Source organism: Sarcophilus harrisii, chromosome 5 (assembly GCF_902635505.1).
Source record: "Sarcophilus harrisii chromosome 5, mSarHar1.11, whole genome shotgun sequence".
In the NCBI taxonomy this organism is placed as follows: Eukaryota; Metazoa; Chordata; class Mammalia; order Dasyuromorphia; family Dasyuridae; genus Sarcophilus; species Sarcophilus harrisii.
The window spans coordinates 260,990,465-261,011,865 of NC_045430.1; the positions used below are offsets into that span (position 1 = coordinate 260,990,465).

The 21,401-nt window shown below is 39.2% G+C and overlaps 1 protein-coding gene across 5 annotated transcripts in view; it reads right to left on the reverse strand.

Annotated features, from left to right (window-relative positions):
- Window positions 1–21,401, reverse strand: part of THRB (thyroid hormone receptor beta) — a 399,316-nt gene that overhangs the window by 213,194 nt on the left and 164,721 nt on the right. For all 5 annotated transcript variants that reach the window (XM_023505183.2, XM_023505182.2, XM_023505181.2 and 2 more), the window contains exon 2: window positions 21,089–21,161. The gene's annotated coding sequence lies outside the window, so the exon portion shown is untranslated. The remainder of the gene's footprint in view (window positions 1–21,088; window positions 21,162–21,401) is intronic.

Here is a 21,401-nt window from a genome sequence, read left to right on the forward strand (position 1 = left end):
GAGTGTCAAAAATACGTTAAAATCAGGACAGCATGGAAAGAATTCTTTGGCACATATTAGGTGCTTAATAAATGTTTATTGAATCGATCTTAATGAAATGCCTTCATTTTTTTCACAGATGAATTAACTGAAGTCCAGAAATTAACGACTTGTCCAAGGTCAGAAACACTTTGATTAGAGTGTACAAGTGTAGTCTTAATTTAATGGTGAACAAAATGACAATTAATGACATTACAAACGATGTCTGGAAATACACGTGACATACCTTGAAATGTCTGGAAATGACTTATAAAAGATATTTTCGTATTTCTTTCTCTTTTCCCCCTCCCCAACTCCTACTAGGAACTTGATATCAAGAATTGTTCTTTTTTGTGTCTTTTATTATTATTCCTTTTATTTTAGATTATTCCTAATTATAGATTACTCCTAATATTATGATTATATTTTCCTTCTTAATACAAAATCAATAATGGGCCACTGAAGTTAGGAAATCCACCTTTCCCAATTGTCAGTAACAGCCTGATGGACTAGAAAGTCACTCAAGGCTGGGTAACTTTTTGGCAAATGATTTTATGTATCTCACATTAAACTCCAACCCACTGAGACTTGCTGGACACTCTGGATTCCTGAAGGCTTATCAATCAGTTCGTTAAAATTTATTAAGTAAAGTATTAAATACCTGGGCTAGGTACTGGGAATGCAAAGATAAAATGAAACAGTCCCTATTCTCAAGAAATTTCCATTTTATTATGGGGTATGTGGGTAGGGAAGAGAGGGTGGGAAGAGGGAAGCAGAAGGGAATAGTGAATAGAGGATTTTGAGTCCATTTTGAGTCAAATGTTACCTCTGAAACACTATTAATTAATTAATCTATAATTCTGGGCAAATTACTTAGCTTTTCAGAATTTGAAGCATTTCTCTGAGTTGCACGATAACTTGCCTTGGGGAAGGGAGTCCATCCACTGGCAATTACCTATGATAACAACATCATAGGCTGCTGACCAGTCAGTCAGTCAATCAACAGTTATTAAGCCCCTATCATATGCTAGAGGCACTGTCCTAAGAGGTAGGGGTACAAAAAGAGGGAAGAGATAGTTCCTGCCCTCAGGAAAATCTATGGAAAAAGGGGGGGAAATCACACACAAGGAACAATGCTAGAATTGGGTAAGACAGAAAACATGTCAACAATAACACTAAGTTAGAGAAACGGAAGCTAAGCCAAAAGAGTAACTGCCCTCAAGCTGTTTACATGTTACTGAGGCAGAGGTTGAAGGGGAAGAGCTCAATCTGGGACAGTTGTGGGCAAGAGACCAGCCAGACTTAATCTGGAGACACCATCCCTGTAAGATTAGCCACCGGGTAATGAAGTTTGTAGCCTCAATAAAAAGCTCTAATAAGATGGCGAGATCTGGAACTTGTTTGGTTTCCACAAGTTGTGAGGAAATGGGACTTGAGTTGAAGGGCTGAAACCCACAGGGACATAGGAGAGAGAGGATGTCGACCAAAAGAACTTAAGAATGTGAGTGAGCCCCTTAGGGGTGGGGGCTGGATTTTGTAATGGGGGGGCGGTCCCTTGAGATTTGAAAAGAATCTTTTGTTCTTTGCTCCTAGCTTTCCATTGCTATATTCCCCTTCTAGAATGGAAGCTCCTTGGGGAGGGACTAGATTGAGTGGGAAACCCCCTCTCCTGTTAAGCATTTGCTAGCCTTAGGCTTTCTTATTTCACATTTTTAGAAACTGAGTCTTAGAAATCTCAGCCAATGGGGAAAAGAGCCAGGGGGTTGGGGAGGGGCGCTCACGTGAGGGAATAAAAAGGGACCGCCCCTGGCTTGTGTGCCAGTGTCTCTCTCAGAGAGACGTTTTGTGTGCTGGAGACTGTTTACCTTTTTTCCTGCACTCAGACTCCTGATTCGTCCTACACAGGATCATAATACCATTTAGCACTGGAAGGGACCTGAATGGATAGGATGTGTGTATGTGTTTATATCTATATCTATATCTATATCTATAATATATATCTATATATAGATATATATTATAGATATAGATATATAGATATAGATACTTTACATGTGAGGAAACTGAGACCCGATACTAAGCGATCTGTCTAACATCAGCCATGGAGTGACAAAGAAAAGATTTGAATCCAGGTCCTGTGCCATCAAATCCACCATTCTTTCCATTGCATCTATTAAGGTTGGAAGGCTTGTTATCCGTGTCAGGAGAGGGGTTACCAAGAGGAATCACTGCTCCTGAAAGGATGAAGTTTCTGTATTTGAAATAGCTATGAATCGAGATGGCAGACCTTTAGCGCTTCAGAATTCGAGGCATGGGTGATATAAAAGCATATACACATTTTCCACATCTCTTTAAATATTTGGGTCTGTTGTCCTGTCTTGGTATGGTCAGAATAATCATGTTTTTAAGAAACCTCATGTGAAAATACAGGTTGTCAGGTTGTTGGGTAATAAAATAGCCACGTAAATTAGCAGAAGTTTGTAGGCTCAGAGCATGAATTAATCAAATCTGAAAAGAAGGACTTCTAATTGGAACCTGAGTGGATGCCCATCAGATGGGGAATGGCTAAATGTAAGTTATGGGATATGAATGTTATAGAATATTATTGTTCTATAAGGAACGCTCAGCAACAGGATTTTAGAGAGGTGTGGTAAGACTTAGATGAACTGATGCTGAGTGAAGTGAGTAGAATATTTAACCTATATTGGATTATCTGCTGTCTAGGGGAGGGTGGGGAGTGGGGAGTGAGGGAGAAAAATATGGAACACAGGGTTTTGCAAGGATAAATGTTGAAAACTATCTTTGTATATATTTGGGAAAATTAAAAATGATTATATATCCATATATATATATGTGTGTGTGTACATACATATATATATATATATATATACATATACATACATACACACATAATGAATGCCTCCTGGTTAAGGAAGGGACAGTAAAACAATCTTAAGGTTCACTATCCCTGAACAGAAGGCTTTGGTGCCTTTGTCTAGACTATTATTACCTCTGCTTAGAACGTCTCATTTCTTTCTGCTGAAATCTTAGCCACCAGTTAAGACCCAGTAAGAAAGCCACCTCCTCTTCCCTGATTTCAGCTAATCAGCTCCTTGCCGCCTCAGAAACACTAGAGCTCTTTGCCTTGTATGAGAAATTAGAGATGAGCCGGCAATGCAAAAAAAGAGAAATTTTTTTTCCTGGTTTCTGATAATTACTTAATTTGAAATCATGATTAAGTCATCAAGCTTTTATACCCAATTTACTCATCTGTAAAATGGGGGTAAAATGTCCCCTTGAATAAATGGCTCAAAGGAGATGTGGAAAAAAGCAAAGCCTCAAAGTTCCAGGAATGCCAATTATAATAATAATCAATGATTTCCTCCTCTCCTCAAGGGCTGCAACAACATCTTCATGTTTCTCCCCTCTAGGACCTTGCACTGAGTTACTTAATAAGTAAAGATCTGTTAAATTGAGTAACTCTTGTAAAAGTCTTGCCTGGTAATGTGACCCCAATTAAAAATAAACTCCTCTGTTTGCCATTTGAAACCCTCCATATTTGCTTCCAGATTCCCTTTCCAGGCTTATTACATATTAAACCCTTTAATCTGCTCTATAGTTGAGGGAAGGGAAAGGGAGTGAACACTTATATATCACCCATTATGTGCCAACCACTGGGCTAAGTGTTTTATAAACATTATCTTATTTGATTCTCACAACAACCCTGTGAGGCAGGTGCTGTTATATCTTCCCATTTTACAGCTGAGAAAACTAAGGCAAGGTCACACAGCTAGTGTCCAGATTTGAATTCGTGAAGATGAGTCTTCCTAACTTCAGGCCTGGTGCTCTATCCACTGTGAGTAGAAAAAAGATAGAGAGAGGGAAGGTGCTGGGGAGGGGGTCTTCTCTCTGTCTATTTCTGTCATTCTGCCTCTGTCTCTCTCTCTTTGTCTCTGTGTGTTTCTATCTCTGTCTCCGTGTATCTCTTTCTCCCTCCCTCTCTCTCTCCTCCCTCCCTCCCTCTCTCTCTCTCCCCTTTCTTTCTTTTCTTTCTCTCTCTCTCTCTTCTCTCTCTTCTCTCTCTCTCTCTCTCTCTCTCTCTCTCTCTCTCTCTCCCCTTTCTCTCTCTCTCTCTCTCTCTCTCTCTCTCTCTCTCTCTCTCTTCTCTCTCTCTCCTCTCTCTCTCTCTCCTCTCTCTCTCCTCTCTCTCTCTCTCCCTCCCTCCCTTCTCTGTCTCTCTCTCTGTTTCTCTCTCTTCGTCTCTTTCTCCCCCTTCTCTGTGTGTGTGTCTCTCTCAGCCTCTGTCTATCTCTGTCTCTCTCTCTATTTCTGTGCCTTTGTTTTTCTCCCTATATCTTTCTGTCTCTGTCTCTCTCCTCTTTCCTCTTTTCTTCTTGGCAAAAGGCTGGCTAGATGAAATGAGTAAGCCAGAGGAACGGTGGATGACAGATGTGCAGGTGGGGCCTCTGACAGTAAGAGGGGAGCTTGGTGGAAGGGTAGGTTTGAGGAGCGAGATAACTTTTGTATCCCCAAAGCAAAGGTTCTTAGCTGAAGTCAACAGACCCACAAAGGATCTATGAATAAGATTTCCGTGGTTCTGAACCTTTAATATTTTGCTATTTAAATATATTTCATTTCATCTGTAATCCTATGTATTTCATTTTATACATTAAAAACCTTTTTTTTTTTTTTTTTGAGAAGAGGGCCGTAGGTTTCATTAGACTGATTGCCAAAGGGGACCAAGAAATACCAAGAGGTGAAGAACCCTTGATCTGAAGTCTATCACTATGCCTGGCATACAGTAGGTGTTTAATAAATGCTCACAGACCGTTTGCTTAGTGAGTAGACAACTCTTTTATTAAACTGGAGGTTTTTTATTAGCATATATTCGAGAGGAGTGAAAAGCATCATTCTAAGAAAGCCAACATATAAATCATCTATTCAGAAGAGCAGACAACAACACCTTAATCCGGGATATCAGTTTATGATGAACTCATCTAAGTTTTCTTCAAGAAAATAATTTTATCTTTGGGACTATATTGCTTTCTCAACTTTTCTAAATGAAAACAAACAAAAAGCCAAAACCAGTTTGGGCTTAAAGCATCTCAGATGTAATCAATACCCCAGCAGTCTAGAATCTGAATCTACCAGCTGACCAGAAGCCAAAATAGAGAAACTGAGCCTGGCTCAGTCCTAGGACTCGGTCTGACAGTTACTTGACAGGCCCTCCAGCTCTTTTCTGTTGATGTTCCAATTCTATCTGGCCTTGCATGCTTTGATAAATAACCTCCTCCTATGAGAAGTCATCTTTGATTACACAAGCTCACAGGGCTTTCTGCCTTGTGTATTTCCAGAACACTTTGACCTGCGCCATATATTCTGGACTTAGGATCAGAGAGTCTAAAGCTGGAAGAAACCATATGGCACCCCTAGCTAAGCCTTGATGTGACAGATGAGGAAACAAGGCTCAGAAAGTAGAACTGACTCGGAGGATCATCGATCTGTGGCTGCAAGGGACCCCACGTGCCATCTGGTCTCGTTTCCTCATTTTATTGATGAAGAAATTGAGGTCAGAGGATGAAGCACATTTATTAAGTATTTACTACATGCCAGATACTATGCTAAGCACTTTATAAATATTACCTCACTTAATCCTCACAACAACCCAATGAAGAAGGGGCTATTATTAGCCCCATTTTATAGTTGAGCAAGCAGGCAAAAAAATTTTAGGTGACTTGTCCAGGATAACACAGCTAGTGGCTGGATTAAGATTTGAACTCAAATTTTCTTGACTCCAGGCTCAGTGTTCTGTGCCTTATCAGCCACCCTACCTGTCTCTGGTTTACCTAAGTAGCAAACAGTGGAATTGGGATATAATCCCCAAATCTTGTGCCTTAAAATCCAACACTCTCTGTACTTTCCCACATTGTATCATCTGCTTCCTTGTACAGTCAGTTCATTAAATGTGTAGATACGGCTTAAGTCTCTTCTACATGTCAATTCTTTAAGGGTAGGATCCATATATTCTATGTGTGTCTCAGTTTCCTCCACAGCACCCGTGCCAGTCGTTGCCTGATATCCAGCAGGAGATCAATAAACACCGTTTCCCAGTGTAATCACATGAAGGCAAATGTTCTAGCCAGTTTCTTCAAGAGTGACGTGATAGCAGATTGTAAACTTAGACTCTGACATTATACCCCCAAATTTCAGAGATCAACTGTACGATTTTAATGAAGCCAAAAAAAGACATTTCACTGAGAATATTTAGCCTGGAGAAGAGAGACTGACTTGGAGAGGAGGGTAAATGTCTTTAAATATTTGAAGGCTGTCATGGAGAAAAGGGAATAGACTTTTTCTGCTCAACCCCAGGGGCAGAACTCAGTATAGTCAAGTAGACAGAGGGGGAGGCAGAGAAGAGAGAAAGAAAAAACTTCCAAACAAATGTTAGGTTATTCTTCAGTCATGTACAACTTTGTGACTCCATTTGGAATTTTCTTGGCCAAGGTACTGGAATGATTTGTCATTTCTTCCTAGGACTAGGACTTCCTAGGACTTCCTAAACTAGGAAACTGAGGCAAATGGGCTTAAGTGACTTGCTCAGGTTCACAAAAGTGTAAGTATTGGAGACTGGATTTTAACTCATGGTTCCAAGCCCAGTTCTGCACGCACAGTATTACCTAGCTGCCCACTTCCAAACAAACGGAGCTCTCCAGAATACAGGGGTTGCCTCCATAGGTGGTGGGTTCCCCAAGTTCAAGCAAAATGGTCATTTGTAGGATCCTTGTAGGTGTAGGATCCTTGGTGAGGAATGGGCTATGAAGCTCTTTTAGATCTCTGGGGTGTTGCGATTCTGATTCTGTGATTTATTTTAAGCATCACTAAATGGCTATGGCATAGGACACTCCTGAAAGGAGACACCCCAACTCATGGATAAATAAAACAAATATCAACAAAACAACAAAATCCACTTAAGCAGATACGAACCAGTTCTTATAAGCAAATTCAAATTTCCCAATAAACTTTTATTCATCTGAAAACAACCCTATTCAATCTCCAGCCAAAGAGAGATGTCTAAATTTGGTTCCTAGTAAAACCACTGATTAACTTGGCAAGTCACAACACCCAAAGGACCTAATTTTTCAATCTGAAAACTGAAGGTTGTTTATTTCTAGATTTGAAGAAATATAACAAGGTTTTTCCAGAGGTTTGACATTCTATCTTTTGCCTTAACCAAGCTATCATTCAGAAAATGGAGCGAACCTCAGACTGTCATCACTTTTTGGAGTAACGATGCTGTTTTCCGAAGCTGCTTAAATTTATGATGTTTTTTTGGGAGCTTACAATTCTTATTTAAATAAACGAACTCTTTGTATATTAGATAGATCAATCAATAAATGGATGGATAGATAGCATAGATATGCTAGCCTCTATCTTCTACTACTTGATTACTCCATTTCTCTCATAGTTCTGAGGCCAATGGATTACCAAATGCCCTCCCCTCCCCTGGCTACTAAACTATTCCCAGTTCTCATCACCTTCTACTGACACTACTGTAATGGCCTCTGTGGATTTCATTGTTTCTAAACTCTCGCCTCTGCATTGTCACACAAATCTCAAATTAGTTTCCTTAAAATCAAAGCCCGACCATGTCCAAAACCCAACTATAATTGCTTCCCACTAGTATAAAATACAGAATCTACAGACTGTTATTTACAATCCTCCGTGATCAATAGCCAAACTACTTTTCCAGTTTTATTTTATATTATGTAAACTATTATGTGAAGACACAATCTACGTGCCAGAGACACTGGGCTATTAGCTATTTCCTGACCTTTGCATTCCAGCTCCCATTTTGGAACATTCCAATAAGGCAGTGGTTCTCAAATATTTTGGTATCGGGACATCTCTGTACTCTTAAAAGTTGTGAATAAAAGGAGCTTTTGTTTATGTAGGTTATACCTATCAATATTTACTGTATCCAAAATGGAAAACTGATAATTTTAAAAAATATTAATTTTAAAATGATATTTCATTATGCGTTAACATAAAACATATTTTTTATGGAAAAAATTAGTTTCCAAAACAAAAAAAAATAGAGTAGTGGAATTGTTTCACATTTTTTTGGTAAACTTCTCTAATGTCTGCTTATTAGAAGATTTCTCGATTCTCATATCTATTTTTGCATTCAATCTTGTTTCAGTTATATATGAGGAAAATCTGATCTCACAGATATTTAGGTAGAAAAGGAAGGGGTATTTTAATAGAAAATTATATATATTTAATTGAAATTATATACTATAATTATTAATTGGAAATTATATCTCAGTAATATTATGAAAATGCTTTTGACCTTGTGGACTTCCCTGCAAAAGTCTTGGGATATTAGTCATAAATCATGCTCTGTGTCTAGAAAATACTCTTAATTCATCTCTCCCTCTCAGAGTCCTTCAAGGCTCAGCTTAGCTTAGACTCTCCTGATTTCCTCATCTGTTTATTACTTGCCTCTTCCTCCAATTTTTCTAGAATAAGGAAGATTGTTCGGGAACTCTCCCTGTCACTTTCCATTAAAATTGGTTTCCAGGATCATGTGATCTCCAGAAATTCATCTTTCTACAAGTTGAAATCAATTTTGGAACTCACTCTTCCTCAACATCCTCTCCCCTTAATTTCCTGCTTCCTCCCTCTGACTGGAGAAGATAAAAGCTGGATCCTGGAGATCTCTTCTCTGAGCCTTCAGGCTAGGGGCTGTTTTCTTTCTTTCTTTAATTTTTTTTTTTTTTAGTCTTTCTTATTTTTCATTTCTTTTCAATTAAAAAAAAATTCTCATTTAAAGTTTTGAGTTCCAAATTCTCTCTCCCTACCTCCTTCCCTTTCCTTTTCCCTGAGAGAGTAAGCAATCAGATATACATGTGCAATAATATTTCCATATTAGTCACTTTTGAACAAGAAGACTGGAATAAGAAAATGAGAAATAGCTTCAGGCTGTATTTACTCAATATCAATTCTCTGTCTGAAGGTGGATACTAAGGTCTATCATTAGTCCTTTGGGATTGTCTTGGATCATTGTATTGCTGAGAAGAGCTAAGTCATTCATAGTTCTTCATCAAACAATATGACTGTACAACATTCTCCTGATTCTATTCACTTCACTATGCATCAGTTCATGCAAGTCTTTTCAGGTTTTTCTGAACTCATCCTGCTTGTCATTTTTAATAGCACAATAATACTCCATCACAATCATATATCACAGTTTGTTTAGCCATTCCCCAGCTGAGGGGCATCCCTTTGACTTTTAATTCTGAGCTACCGTAAAAAAGCTGCTGTATTTTTGTTTGTTAAGGTTTTCTTCCTTTTTTTGGGTGGGGGGAAGGATGTCTTTGGGATATAGACCGAGCTGTGGTATTTCTGGATCAAAGGACATGCAGAGTCTTTTAGCCCTGTGGGCAGAGCTCCAAAGTGCTCTCCAGAATGATTGGATAAGCTCACAATTTCACCACCATTGCATTAGTGTCCCAGTTTTCCCACCTCCCCTCTAACACCAAACACTTTTCCCTTTTTCTTTTTTTTTTGTCATATGTGTCCCCTTCATTTCCTACCTTATTTTATACTCATTTGTGTCCATGTACCTCAGTAGAATATGAGCTATTTTGTTTGTGGCCTTGTATTATTGGTGACAAAGACAGTGCATGGAGTAGATGCTCAGAAATAGCAAGCCTGAACATTTGCTGTTAATGTTGTTTAAAAAGAGGTTTGATGTTGAAGAAGCAAACATAACAATACTTAAAATGCTCTTGGTTACAAAGGGAAATTGAAATAGGAGAGATTAGAAAGTAGAGGTGAAAATCTATTCCACTTAACTAACAGGAAATTTGAATTTCCTTCCAAATTTGAATAGGAAATCAGAAATTTTGAGCAAAACAGATAAGATGTACCACAAACATCTTGATAATTTATGTGCAAAAAGGATGCTTTTTTAAGATATTGCAGATGTTTCAAAACATCAGTTCATAACTCTCAATGTGACCCAGGAACAATTGTTTCCGATGAATGTCAAACCAAAGAAAATCACCACTTCATTGACCATATGGCTTAATATGTGGATATATAGTGGATTGTATGTACCAAGAGAAGCTGGGTGGCACAAGGGATAGAGCACTGAGCTTGAAGTCTGGAAGACTCATCTTCCCGAGTTCAAATCTGGCCTCAGACACTTAGCAGCTATGTGATCCTAGGCAAGTCACTTAACCCTGTATGCCTCAGTTTCCTCATCTGTAAAATGAGCTGAAGAAGGAAATGACAAACCATTCTAGTATCCCTGCCAAGAAAACCCCAAATAAAATAATGAAGAGTGAGACACAGCTGAACAACAAGAAAATGATCTTTTTTTCTGTTGTGTATACCACCTTCTGGGTTCTTTCCACCCCCTAACATCCTTTATTTACTAAGACAAAGAGACAGTTTTTGTTCATTCTAAGTAAGTTAGCTTTCCTTAACAACATAAATCAGCACAACCTACAGCTTATATGAAAGGAATATAAACAATAGCTTCCTGGTTTGCTGGAAAATTGATCTTTTATCTGATTGTAGAAAAAAACAATTTGTGATTCAGGATAAAAAAAAATGCAAAAATTAGTTACTAGTCGCAGAGAAAAATCAGAGGATCCTAGACCGAGAGCTTAAGGGGATATTAGATGTCATCTAATAAAATTCTGAGGTAATGGGATTGTCCAACTTGACTAGAAGTTTAATTGAATTTTAATTTTTGAAAGTTGCTTCGATTGATTCCAGAGATTCCAAAGATAAGGGCTGAGAAGAAAGAAAATGAAGAAATCATGAAGAATTCAGTAAAAGCCTTTGATAATAGCTTTTCTTTCATGGATTCAAATATACCTTGAGTCATATCCTCTAACCTTGAACTCATTTTTTTGGATATCATATAAACTGCTTTAACATGGTGGGCTTACAAGATAGATGTCATTACTACTCTCTCTCCCCTCTCTACTGACATAATAATGCAAAGTTTTCATTCTACTTAGATGTATTTTTCTTAGAAACAAAATGGATGCCAAAAGTTCACTTATAAATACTTAGAAAAAGCATTATTCAAAGTACACACAGTTGGTGCAAAAGAAGATAGACTGAATTTGGAATCAAAGGATCTGGTTTCAAATCTCAACTCTTTTATCTCTGTGATGGTGGGCAAGTCACAGTTTCTTTGGATTCATTTATAAAATGGGGGAGAGTGGAGAAGAGGAAGATGATTAGATACCCTTGAAAGGTATTTTTTGCTCTAAATCTAGTTATAGTTAAAAGAGTCTAGGACTTGGAGCTAAGAGAAAGATGGGTTTAAATCCTGCTTAATTTGGACTTACTTGGCATATTATTTAACTGCTTGTGCCTCAGTTTTCTCATTTGTAAAAAGAGGATAAAAATAACTGGAACACATATCCCAGATTTATTGTGAAGATCAAATAAAATAAGGTATATTGAGAGCCCTGCAAACTTGAAGGAACCTTGCAAATGCCATTTATAGTTGCAATAATAACAATAATGATAATTACATAATAAAATATTCTATTATAATGATCATAATAGCATTATTTTATTATATAATGTAGAATATATTATCAAATTGTATTACATATGACACAAAATATATATAATAGTTATTCCCTTGAAAACTCACTGAAATTTTAAAAGGAGAATTCTTTGGTTTCAATAAAGCTAGGTTTTGTTCCACTAAATTAGCTACATGTGAAATTATACCAGTAGCCATCTCCACAATGAGTACAAATTTTGCACACCATTCTCCATGAGGTCTTAGGCAATTGTTGTATAGACAATGGCGGCAACCCAAGAGGTCCGGCTCATTAATGTCTGGCAGGAGAAAAAGGAACACACACCACTCTAAAGTATGACTACTTGAAGCTAAAGTGAAACTAAGCTAGCTGCACCAGAAGTTGAATCTCTCCCTCTCTCTCCTCTCCCCTCTTCCCTCTCCCTCAGTCTGTCTGCCTGTCTCTCTCCCCTGTCTCTCTCTCCCTTCCTCTCCTTCTATCTCTCTTCCTCCCTCCCTTTCTTCCTCCTCCTCTCCCTCCCTCCCTGTTTCCCTCTCTCCTTTTCTTTCCCTCTTTCTCTCTCCCTCTCTTTCTCTTCCTCTTCTTCTTCTCTTTGTCTCTCCTTCTCTCTCTTTCTCTGGCTCCCCTTCTCGCCTTCTCTCTCCCTCTTTCTTTTTCCCTCTCTACCCCTTCTCTCCTTCTTTCTCTTTTCCTCCATCTTTCTTCCTCCTTCCTTCCCTCCCTCTCTGTCTCCCTCTTTCCTTGTCTTTTTCTCTTTCTGTCTCCCTCTTTCTCCATCTTTCTTTCTCCCTCCCTCCAATCCTCCCTCTCCTCCTCCTCCTCCTCCTCCTTATTCCTCTTCCTCTGTCTTTCTCTCTTATTTTCTCTCTGTCTGTCTTTGTCTCTCTGTCTCTGTCTCTGCCATGCTGTCTCTGTCTCCCTCTATTTCTTTCTTTCTCTTCCCCTCTTTTTCTTTCTTCTAACTGGCCTGTTATCTGAAGGGTTCTCATGTGGAAATGTGCAAGAGGGGATCAGCTTATTCTGCTGATCCTCGGAGGGAGATCTGGGTGATGATGAAATTTTTAGAGAGGCAGATTTACACATTACATGAGGCAAATCTTGTTAACCACAAGAGTACTCCAAGAATAGAACAAGTTGCTTCATAAGGCAGAGGGTTCTCCCTCGCTCATCACGAAAAGCCGAGTGACCACTTGTTGGACCTGTTGGAGGGGGAGTTCTGGTTTCAGGCATGGACTGGACAGCTTCTCTAATTCTGGGGTTCTATGGCATATATAAGAGTCACTGAGGAAAAAAAAAGTGGGTACCATGATAAACTAGGTTATTTTTGCAGAACACTATGAGTTATCCATGGAATCTCTCTATATTTGGGCGTGCCATATGCAATGGGTATAATGTGACCTAAAAAAAGTGTACTGAACTGAGAATTATGGGGCTGAGGCTCTATTCCGGGCAACACGCATCTGTGATTTGGTTTTGCCATCTGTAAAATGGGAAGACTGATCTCCATTTCCTCCATTACTTGGCAAAGAAGGGAATGGGATTGACCAAAAAGACATCTGATAGGTGGTAAAAGGATTTATGAAAATGTAGCCCACAACCCAAACCCTCTTATTTCTTGCAAACTAGGTCTCCTTCACAACTTTTCTCCCTTGTTATATGTGTTTGAAATCATCATCAGCTTGGATGCTTCTCTCTCCCTCATCCCAACATGTAAACAATATTCTCTCAAATATTCCTGTTAAATATCATTCATATAATAACAGCTACATTTCTATAGCACCTACTATGTGCCAGTTTCTGTTCTAAGCATTTTATAATTATTACCTCTTTTGATTCTCACAACAGCCTTGGGAAGTAGATGCTATGATTACATTCATTTTACAGATGATTAAGGGTTAGGTGGTTTGCCCAGTCATACACCTGGTATACCTCCCTTTTGGTTTCTGTTGCCATCAGCCCAGTTTAGTCCATTGGATCCAATGCTGCTGTTCTCTTTCTTTCTTTTTGCTGAGGCAATTGGGGTTAAGTGACTTGTCCGGGGTCATACTAGGAAGTGTTAAGTGTCTGAGACCAGATTTGAACTCAGGTCCTCCTGACTTCAGGGTTAAAGCTCTACCCACTGTGCCACCTAGCTGTCCCTTTGATGCGGGAAAGATTCCAATCTTTGATTCCCAACCCCCCTAGCTAATGTAAATTACCCTTTGACTCACAGATCCTGGTCCCTTTGAATTCCAATAGAAGGTCGGGACCTGTCCCAGCCCCACCCGGATCTGAGCCAACTTTGGGGCTACACCCCAAAGCCCCTCGAGCTAAGTCTCCGACTTAAAAGGACCACACTGGGAACCCCTCTTTGCAGAGATTCCAAACATGGTCGCCATGTGAGGACCCTCTGTCCACTGGACCCTCTGTCCAGTGCCCTCCTTGTCTCTACCTTCACCTATCTCCTACTTCTAAACTAAGTAATAAACCTCTTTTATTAATCTAACTCTCCGGGCCAATAAATGCTTTTATTGGGAATCCGCGCCGCTTCTAGACCTCATATACCGCCGTATCCTTGCGCCGAATCTAAGGGGGTTGCAGGGGAACTCTGTTTGACTCCCTGTACCCCAAACCTGCCACTAGACCTTAACTAAACCCTAATTTCATTTAGGTACCCCAAATATAGACCTCAACATGTGGTCTACACCTCAACACTTTGATATTCTGTTTCTTAACCAATCTCATTGCTCCTTTTTCTTTCTCTCTATCCCCCATCTATGAAAGCACTGCAGATGAATCTTTTTAAAAAATAGCTTTTTACTTTTCCAAATACATGCAAGGATAGTTTTCAACATTCACCCTTGAAAAATCTTGTCTTCCAAAACTTTCTCCCTCCTTTTCCCACTTCCCTTCCCCTAGACAGCAAGTAATCCAATATAGGTTAAACACATGCAATGCTTCTAAATAGCAGGCGAGTCTTTCTGAAACATACTTTTATTTTCCCCATCTAAAAATCCTTCTATGGTTAGAGTGAAGTTAAAGAACAACAAAGGTAAACCTTTCAATATACAAAGAAAAGATTATATGAGAAAATGACCAGCTATATAGTTTTAAGTATATATTAAATTTAACATAGAAGAAAACTACTCAGCTTGTTTGTGTCCCCTCTCATCAAAACATCCTATTCATCATATCATTCTTATTAAAAATATTTCAATGGTTTCCCATTATCTATAGCACAAGATTTTTTTTTAGCTCTTAGCACAGTGCTTAACACAGAATAGGTGCTTAATAAATGCTTATTCCCTTCCCCTTCTCCCCCCCAAAGGCTGGATCATGCAAGGTAAAGAATAGTGGATTTGGAGCCTAAAAGTTTGGTTTAGATTTCTAATATTGCCACTTCAATAGATAATTAGAAAGAGAGATCATTTATTAAACACTATGTGTCAAACATTGTGCTAAATTCTTATTAGTCACTTTCTCAATCAAAAAAAAAAAACACTTAGGAAGCCCCTATCATGTATGAGATACTGTTTTTAAGTTTCTAAAGAAAAGGAAAAGATTTGTAAGAAAGTCCTTGTCCTTCAGAAGCTTACTTCTAAAGGGGGAAGATAACATAAATGGGATATAAATCATTTAACTCCTTTGAGTCCTTTTTTAAAAATTATTATTCTTTAATGAAGGGGTTGGGCTAGTTCTGTCTAGCTCTAAAGTGATCTTGGAGTGGGCCAAAATACTAGGCTATCTCACCATAATGGGATATCTCTGCGCCTTAAGATAAAGCTTCTTAAACTGTGGGGTCACTACTAATGTGGGGATAGTGAAAAATTTGGCAGCTGTAAAAGGGATCAAATACTCTGCTGAGATTTAATTATATAAAAAGTATGATTTGTATATTATGTAATAATGATGAAAAAGCACACAAAAAAGTGAAAATACTATGCTTTAATTGTGGTAATATATCTTGTACTGAGCTGTAATTATGTACTGGACATACATGTTTCATCCAAAAAACCAATAAGCACTTTGAGATCAGTAGTTATTTTCCCCCATCCCACTTTGTTTCCTCAGTAGCTATCACAGTGCTTTGTACATACTAGATAAATGCTTGACGAATGAATGGATGAACACAAAAGAGTTTGTTCAATGGGAAATGGCTGTTGTGTCCAAACAAAATGTAACAAAAACCAATTTCTTAGTTAGTGTTCAATAATGCTTATTGATTGATTGAAGAGATATCTGGAGATATAACCAATACTATAAGATGATAAGACTTTCATGTACTAAAAAAAATTACCTAAAATTAAAGGGCAGCATATAGAGACAGATGAATCCAGAAGCAAAGAATCTTTCCAGTCTACCTTTCACAGTGAAATGAGGTACCGGTACACTCCACAGAGCCATAAACAGGGGGGAAAATCAGAATTGCTGCAGAAATTGACCCCCTCTTCCCCACCCCCTCCACACACCTGTTGTTTTGCTAAAGCTCACTTGGCATTTCTTCTGGCTGACGCCATGTTCCACATAGGTGGACCCAAAGTCTCCCATGACGTCTTTGGTTAGATCAAAACCTACTCCTGGGAGAGGCCAAGGTAATATTTTACAGGGGTGATGATCCCCTGTGTGCTGTGGACCACGTCTTGTTCTGTCCTGTTATCTGAGGCAAAACTCTCAAGAAATGTGGAGGCTCCAAGCTCCAGGTACAATGGTTTTATTATTTTGATTAACTTGGATCTGAATTGCATCCCAGTTCCACCAATTACTACCTCAGTGACCTCAGGCAAATGTCTCCTCTCTGAGACTCATTTTTCCATCTGTTAAAAGAAGGGATTAGATGCTCTTTACATCTAAGATCCTATAACTTTCCAAACCATTTTAGCCCTTTGCTCCTCAATGGCTTTGTAGTCAAAAGCCCTAGTTTCCAATTCAATTTCTGACAGGAACTATTTGTGACTTTGGCTGAATCATCTAAGCTCACTGAACCTCAGTTTCCTCATCTGTAAAATTGGAGGATTTAACTACCTGTAGATTGTAAACAACTGGCACCCTCTGGTCAGTTAATACACTGGAAGTAGCACCATGGAAAAGCATTCAGGTGAAAGAATGAGGAAATCATACAATTCAGGTTCCTCAGCAGTTTTTTTTTACAAATTTTCTAAGAAAAAACAATCTGGTGGTTGAAGAGGTGAAAACTATTAGCTAAAAAGGGATTTGAACATGGCTTCCAATTAGTCATGTTTTTCTTGACTCTCATTCTTATGAATAACTGAGATGTGGTTGCTAACATCATCTACACCACAGAAAACATGACCTATAAAAATAGACATTTTAAGAAAATTAATTTAAGGGGACTTATTTGCTCACATTTACAGAAAAAGAACCCCCTTTGTGTTTTTTTGGGGTGTGTGATTAATAAGAAAGAAATGCTTTCAAGAGGCAGTGGAGTAAAAAGGAGAGAGAGAGAGAGAGAGAGAGGAAAGGAGGGAAGGAGGGAGGGAGGGAGAGGGAGAGAAAAAAAGAAGGAAGGAGGGAGGGAGGGAGGGAGAGGGAGAGAAAAAAAGGAGGGAGGGAGAAAGAAAGAAGGAGGGAGAAAGGGGGAAAGAAAGAGAGGGGGGGGAGAGATACAGAGGAAGAGAGTGGGGAGAGAGGGGGAGGGAGGGTTCTATTCTCTTCCTCTGTGCTTCTCTCTCTTTCTATCTCTGTCTCTATTTCTCTCTCTCTTCCTCCACTCCCTTTCTTTGTTATTCCCATTTTGCTACCATGCATGCAAACGTAAGCTTGTTGGATAAAAATCTCTGACTAAATTAAATTTGAGTTGATTAAGAAATTGGTGTGCATGTTCAGGCAAAGCATATTTATGTGGAAAAAAACCAAAACAATGACAAACCTCGGTCACTTAAAAAAATTATTTTTTAGCTATGATTCAGAGTTACCATAGCTTCATCAGTGAACTGTGCCCTTGTCGATTTAAATCAGCAATGGATTCAAAGAAACTTCAGCCTGTTGTTATGAAACAGCACAGTAGCAGAGGGTTCATTGGTACTGAAAAAAAGGGTATCGTTACATTAAATCCCCGACTGTCAAGAGGTCCAGAGATCCCATTCCTTCTCTCTTGCTATTCCCCAAGACCACCTGCTATTTCTCATCCCCTGAAGCTTTAACAGCAAGGAGCCTGTGCCAATAAACCACTTGACATCTTCCTGCCTTCTGAAACTCAAATGGGACATTTAAATGGGATTGCATCAAAACATCACACACACACACACATACAAGATTATGTGTAAATATATATATATATATATATGTATATATATATATATATATACATATATATATAAATATATATAAATATAAATATATATATATACATGCATATGCATAATTGATTGCCATTAGAACATGGAGCATTTTTACATGATTTAAGAAGAATTTAAAAAGGCTTAATCCCATTCCCTTAAAGAAGCTAGTAAAAGGACATCATAAACTCAGAACGTAGGTCTGATCTCCAAAGACTCAAAATTGTGGGTTCTTCTAAATTTAGACAGGGACATAGCTTGATTTATATGTCAATATAGTGAAAGAAGGATTACAGAAGGTAATCTATAAATGCTCATTGAACTGAATTAAAAATCCTGGGAAGATCGCCCAAGTGGACTTGGTCTTCATCACATGTATATTATAATGGTCAATCTGACTGTTTATGTAGCTGGTCTTGGTCATTGTTCTGGTTTCTTGTAACACTCAAATTGTGTGATTCTGGGGGAGTCATATCTAGACCAATCAGGGCGTGTTTGGGTCACACTGGCTCCCTGGGAGTCATCCTGGTACCCTTAAAATTGGTTCCTTGGAACAAAGCCCAGGAAGAGGTAAAGTTCTGATGTACATTCAGTATCCAGGAGGGTTAGGATGATACCACTGTATATTAAAAGATAATATCCAGACATTTCTGGGGCTCTTGAGGACAACTGAATGCTTTATTATTGAAACCAGACAATTTAAGGAGGGGATTCTTCATTTCTCTGCACTCTACTTGAGAAAACAAGGGAATTTTGGTAAGGAAATCTTTTGGTCCAGTCTGGTGAAGTCTATGGACTCCTCATGAGAATAATGTTTTAAAATTCATTACATTAAAAAAATAGGATTACAAAGGAAACCAATTGTATTGAAATATGTGTGTGTATGTATGCGTGTTTGTGTGTGTGTTTAAGTGTATACATATACACATAGACTCCTAGTTAAACAAACAAAAAAATCTACTTGGCAACCACTGGAAACCTCAGAGAGGTTCAAACTCCTGAAGCTGGCATTCAAGGTCATCTGCTGCAGACTTGGCAAGTGTTGTTCTGCCATCCACGTGCTCTAGTCTTCAATCAAACTCGAGGACCCTACAGATATCCCAGTTTCTTTCTTTTTGTTTATGATTCTTCCTGGCTTTGAGACTCTCTATTCTCCCCATTTGCTTCCCTGAGTATGAACAATGACAAACACAAAACAGCCCCTGCCTTCTTACTTGGGAGAAACAACACATTACATGCATAAGTTAGTGAATTCTACATGTTATTGCCTCTACATGTGAGAAAAGCTTGTTTTGGGGAAGAGGTGCTAGAAGCTAGAGATTCTAAAAGGTGATGACAAGGAGAGATGGCATCCCAGGTACTGGTGGCAGCTTGTGCAAAGTCTCAGGGGCAGGAAATCATAGGATTACAGATCAGGAGCTGCGAAGACCATCTGAGTCTCAGAGGCCATCTAAGCAATTAGAAGAGTCAGGAGTGGGAGGCTATATATCAGAACAGCCAAGTGCTTAGTCTTGCCAGAATTACAGAGGGGAAGAAAAGTATATTCAGTCTGAGGAAAAAAGGGCAGGCCCAGATTCTGAAGGTCCTCCTCTGTGTAAATGTGTATTTTATTCTATGGACCATAAAGAGCTACTGAAGCTTCTTCACCAGGGGAGTGACCCACTCAACCTACAAATTCTATTTTGCTCCATGTTGATCTTCTTGGTCATCACTGGCTTGCTCTTCTCACAGCCTTTTATTTGTATGTCTCTGATGGTCTCATAGTACATTATTTAGGGCTAGAGTTCCCCGGACATGAATGACATCACCCCAGTAATGAGCCTCCTTCTTCAGAAGGCAGCTTGATGTGGGGATGGAGCCAGGAAGACCTGGGTTCAAATCTCATTTCAGACACTTATTAACTGTGTGACTCTGGGTAAGTCCATGTCTCAGTCATGCATCTATACAATGAGGCTGTTAGACTTAGCCTCTGAGCTTCCCTACAGCTCTAACCCGTGATCCCCCGATTCTTAGTCAGATTTAGTCTGAAAACTCCACAACATTATGGACTGTCCTAGCTGCGGTTTCACATCCTATTCAGAGCTCAGCGGTGATCTAAGTGCAGCAAAAGCTTAATGAATGTTTGTTTAATTTGATAAATTTGAAACTTAATAATATTCTTCCTCTTTAATCGGTTCATCATTCTTAAAATTTTGGAAAAAAAAACACACAAATGCGCATTCACACCCACAACTCCCTCTTCCTTGTCACACACAAAGACAAGATGGCACAGATCTGGTCAGTGACTCAAGCTGCAGAGCAATGTCAGGATGCCAAGTCGGGGGCCTGCAAGTGAAAGCCTTTGGACTGGAGACTGTAATATTAGTACAAGTTATAATCAGATAAAACCACCCAAACTTAGAAGCCTGTACAATAGGCCAGAGGCCAGGGGGCTGGGGAGGGGGAGGTGGGGAAGAAAGGCACAAAGACATTATTCAAAGGCAGCCAGTGAGCTTTTCTCCCTCTACCACTCGACCCTGGCCAAGCACGAATGTCAAGCTATAGCGAGCAGAATGGTGGGCTGATTGTTGTTGTTTTTGTAATGGTGAGGTTATAGTCTGCTAAAAAAATAAACTCCAGAGGGAAAGCTCTGACATAACCCTAGCTACGGAGACACGAATGGGAACCGTGTTGTTATAATGATATAAACAAATGATGTTCCAAATGATAGGCCAAAGGGCCAAACCAGTGGCTTGGAATTACAAAACATCTTGGGATGAAAAGGAAAATTTCACAGCCGTGTCAGGAAGAAAGTGCTGTTTGTAATTGGGGCAGGTGCTGCAATTTGCCAGATTATTTTTTAAGCCAATTTGGGCATCTCGTTAGCACCTCACTAACAGGAGAAGTGAAAAGACCCGGTTAGATGCACATCCTGCAGAAACTGTCCCAATAACTAGGGGAAAATGGGGTCTTGTTGATCACTGTCCTAATCCCACCCCCCCTTCCTGCCCCCAGTGTATTCTTCCTTCTGTTTGTTTGTATTATGTCTGTTGAGCACTTTTGGTGGGTGCTGTTTATCAACCCTAAGGCGCCAGAGAGCTTGTAAAAAATCAAATGGTAGGACAACCAATGACAACCAGCAATAATTACATAATAGGCATTTAAAAAAACCCAGAATGGATATTTCAGCATAAAGAGCTCCAATCCCAAAAAACATGATCAAGCGTGACCTCTTACCTTCTCATCCATCAAACCATGGTGGGAAGTCAGCATGCAGAAGAGAGTGGCCAGTCCAAGAAAAACAGCCAATCTAGAAGAAGGAGACAGAAACCAAATGGAAATTACCTCAAGGTTTGGTGGAATATCACCAGTACTTTCTATGCTAACAGAGACGCTGACTCAAAAACTATCTCTGCGACAGCACGGCACACAGTAGGTACTAATAAATGTTTATTAACGGATGCCAAGTACATTATTGTTGTTCAGTCTAAGACCTCCACTGAGGAGCATGCCTCCTGCTGCTTCCTGGGAGGGCCCATTCTCTATCAGG